Below are 4625 nucleotides of genomic sequence, written 5' to 3'. Positions count from 1 at the left end.
CTTTAATAATCACAATGCAATAAAATTATCTTTGATAAAGGGCTTTTAGAGAACAGATGAAAAATCATTTAAGAGTAATAACTCAATCCCTAAAGAATTGGCAGATCAGATGACAAACCATAGAAATATTAGAACATTTCATCAAATGAAATGACAATACTGAGACAACATACCAAAATTAATAGGATAAAGCCAAAGCACTCCTGAGGAAAAATTTCATGTCACTAAATATTTGGATCAAGCAAAATGAGAAATAACATATTAATTGTGCATGCAATAAAAACACCTGAAAATCAGCAAATATTTAAAATTCAACTACACCCCTAAATCAAAATCATGAATATCAAAGAAATTAGTAAATTAAATGTAAACATAAATTGATAAATGAAAGGAGAAGCTGTGGGGTGGGAAGGTTTTGGGAGGAAGAGGTGCCTGATTAGCTAGGCTCATTTTTTTAAAAAAATAATAAACTTACTTAACACTTACTAGCTGTTTGACCCTGGGCAAGTCACTTAACCCCAATTGCCTCACCAAAAATAATAATAACAATAAAGTTTTTTGTTTAAAGTTTTGAGTTCTAAATTCTATCCCTCCTTCATTCCCTGACCTGCCCCTACCCTGAGGTGATAAGCAATCAGATATAGGTTATACATATGCCATTATGTAAAACATTAGCATATTAGTCATTTTGTATAAGAAAATTTAAATAAAAGAAAAAAATGAAAGAAAGTGATAATAGCATGTTGCAGTCTGTTCAATCAATATCAGTTCTTTCTTTGGAGGTGGATAATATGCTTTATCATTAGTCCTTTGGGATTGTCTTGGATCATTGCACTGCTAAGAATAGTTGTCATTCACAGTTCTTCTTTAAATAATATTGCTGTCACTATGCATAACATTCTACTGGTTCTGCTCACTTCATTATACACCATTTCATATGTCTTTCCAAGCCTTTCTGAAATCATGCTGTTTGTCATTATAGCACAATAACATTCCATCACAATCATATACCACAGTTTATCTGTTCCCCAATTGATGGACATTCCTTTGATTTCCAATTTTTAGCCACCACAAAAAGAGCTGTTAAAAATATTTTTGTACAAATAAATCTTTTTCTCTTTTGGGGGATATCTTTGGGATATAAACCTAGTAGTGGTATTACTGGATCAAAAGGTATACAAAGTTTTATAGCCCTTTGGACATAGTTCCAAATTGCTCTCCAGAATGGTTGGATATGTTCACAACTCCAACAACAGAGGATTAGCATCCCAGTTTTCCCACATCCCCTCTAACATCTGATATTCCTTTTTTGTTATATTTGCCAATCTTATAGATGTGAGGTGATACCTCGGAGTTGTTTTAATTTGCATTTTTCTGATCAATAATGATTTAGAGCAGTTTTTCATATGATTATAGATAGTTTTTATTTCTTTGTGTGAAAACTTCCTATTCATATCCTGTGACTATCTATCAATTGGGGAATCACTTGTATTTTTATAAATTTGACTCAGTTCTCTCTGTAGTTGAAAAATGAGGCCTTTATCAGAAATACTTCCTTCAAAAATTCTTTCCCAGTTTTCTGCTTTCCTTATAATCTGGGTTCCATTAGTTTTGTTTGTGTAAGAGATTTCTAATTTTATATGACCAAAATTATCTATTTTACAATTTCTATTGCTCTCTATACCTTCTTTGGTGCTAAATTCTTCCTTTGTCCATAAATCTGACAGATAAACTATTCCAACTCTCTTAATTTGCTTATGGTATCACCCTTTATGTATAAATCATGTACCCATTTTGACCATATTTTAGTATACAGTGTGAAATGTTGGTCTTTACCTAGTTTCTTCCATACTGTTTTCCAGTTTTTCCAGCAGTAATTGTCAAATAATGCAGTTTTATTCCAAAAGCTTGGATTTTTGTGTTTATCATATACTAGGTTACTTTAGTCATTTATTACAGTGTAATTTGTACCTCAATCCACCTTTCTATTTCTTAACCAGTACCAGATTGTTTTGATAATTACTGCTTTGCGATACAGCTTGAGATCTGGTACTCCTAGACTAACCTCATTTTTAAAGACAGGAAAACCTATTTGCTGGAATTAAAAATGAAAAATAAAAAAAATACAACAAATGAAGAAATAAAGGACATTATTATATTTCCCAATTATATGCCAACAAAACTGATTATCTAAATGAAATTTATGAATACCTACAAAAATAAAAAATAACCTGCATTAACAGAAATAAGGAATAAAACATTTAAGCAACTGATTCTAAGAAATAGAAACTGTACAAGCCACAAATTATCTCAAAAGAAAAGAAAAAAAACAGGAACACACAGTTGTACAAAACAATTCAATTAAACAGTGAAAGAACAACTAATTCTAGTTATATAAGTCGTTTGAATAAATAATCAAGGATAAGATACTCACAAACTTTCTGTGAAACAAATATGGGTTTGATACCAAAAAGAGAGACAAAAAAAAGAACTAGAACTAAGAGTGCAGGTTTTAAAATTACTTCCAACAACTGTGGAAAATATTTGTTGTTGTTTTTCTGGGAGGCAATGAGGGTTAAGTGACTTACCCACCTGGATTTGAACTCAGGTCCTCCTGAATTCAGGGCCAGTACTTTATCCACTGTGCCACCTAGCTGCCCCTGTGGAAAATATTTTAGTTTATATGGGACTCTTTTCTGGTTTTTACCTCCTTAAGGAGATATTTCAGTAGGATCTATGTATCAAAAGGTTATGTATATGCATTTCTTATATGAATGTTAATAGTTTAAGATTCTTCTTTTAAGAACTGTATATTCATATATTTGACCACTTATTCATCGGGGAATGACCTTTGTTCTTAGAGCTTTGTGTTTATCCATCCATTGGGTATCCATTTTTTATCAAGAGAAACTTGACAGAAAGATTTTTTTTAACCTTAATCAACAGCTGCATTTCTTATCCTAACTACACAGAATGTTTTGTGGAAAAGCTTTTACAATGCTCATGTAATCACAATTTATCTTTTTGTGATTGTTTCTATCTCTTATTTAGTTTAAAAAAAAAAAACTTCCTTCCCCCTTCCCCACCCCCAAACTGATGGCTATGGAAAAGACCTGTGTAACACCTTGTTACAATAATTAGCTTACTTTAAATGTTGTGAGCTATATTGTGACCCCTAAGGTCCATTTGGTTCCTTCCTCTTCAGCTTTAGGGAGCTTATCTCAGAAGAAAAGTTATGGGTTCAGACACAAACTCTCCAAGCCTCACTGTAATAAAACATTTAGTCAGTGATTGGAAAACGGAAGCCTAACAGTCATAATTTTGAAGGTAAATAGATTAAAACAATAAAATGGTGGGAGGGGAAGAGCAGTGTAATGGATAAGAAAGCAAATATGTATTATGATAGTATGTATATGGATGTATGCACATATGTATAAATACTTTAACTTCTACGCAGCATCCACACCATAATTATTTCACACTTCACATGTATGTATAAATATATTCATATATACATATAACATGAATACACCTGTGTATATATCTATATATTATATACGCAAAATTATATGCACACAATTAATTGTGGGTCCATGAAAGTATTGCCTAAAAAACAATAGGATAGGGGCAGCTAGTTGGTGCAGTGGATAGAGCACCGGCCCTGGAGTCAGGAGTACCTGAGTTCAAATCTAGCCTCAGACACTTGACACTTACTAGCTGTGTGACCCTGGGAAAGTCACTTAACCCCAATTGCCCCACCAAAAAAAAAATAGGATAGGGACTGGGCCTTTGATTTCATTGGTTAAGGGAATATATATTTTGGGGGTTTCGGGAAAGAGATTCAGATCAAGTCACTGCCATGTGGCAGCTTGAGGATTTGTCAGTATTTACTATACCCATTATAGGGAGTGAGTTAAATGTGTGGAATCCAAGTGAAAGCCCTAGGTATTTAAATTGATTGATGTTTGTTTGTTTTTATCTTTAGGATTCAGAGAAACTACTCTATATTTGGTGCATAATTCCTTTTTTCTGAAATGTTAGGGTTTCTGTGGTTTAGGGAAAGCAAATATGCTGCTAACAGTTTCAGGAACCATAAATTGGCCACATCTTTGAAAATGTAAAGCATATTTTTGAACTAGGCATAATTTTTAACACAAAAATTAAAATACTACTTCTTTTAAAATATATAAGGTACTTTTCCCAAAGAAATAATGGAAAGGGGAAAGGGACCCAAATGTACAAAAATATTTATAGCTGCTCTTTACGTGGTAGCAAGGAATTGGAAGTTGAGGGGGTGCCCATCAATTGGGGAATGGCTGGACAAGCTGTGGTATATGAATACAATGGAATACTATTGTGCTGTAAGAAATGATGAGCAGGAGGAGTTCAGAGAAACCTGGAGGGTCTTGCGTGAGCTGATGATGAGTGAGATGAGCAGAACCAGAAGAACATTGTACACAGTATCATCAACATTGAGTGTTGATCTACTGTGATGGACTATATTCTTCTCACCAATGCAATGGTACAGAAGAGTTCCAGGGAACTCATGATAGAAGAGGATCTCCAAATCCAAGGAAAAAAAAAAAAAAGAACTGTGGGGAGTATAAATGCTGAATGAACCATAC

The sequence above is a fragment of the Dromiciops gliroides genome, chromosome 5, assembly GCF_019393635.1.
Source record: "Dromiciops gliroides isolate mDroGli1 chromosome 5, mDroGli1.pri, whole genome shotgun sequence".
In the NCBI taxonomy this organism is placed as follows: Eukaryota; Metazoa; Chordata; class Mammalia; order Microbiotheria; family Microbiotheriidae; genus Dromiciops; species Dromiciops gliroides.
This window is presented reverse-complemented; position numbering follows the sequence as displayed.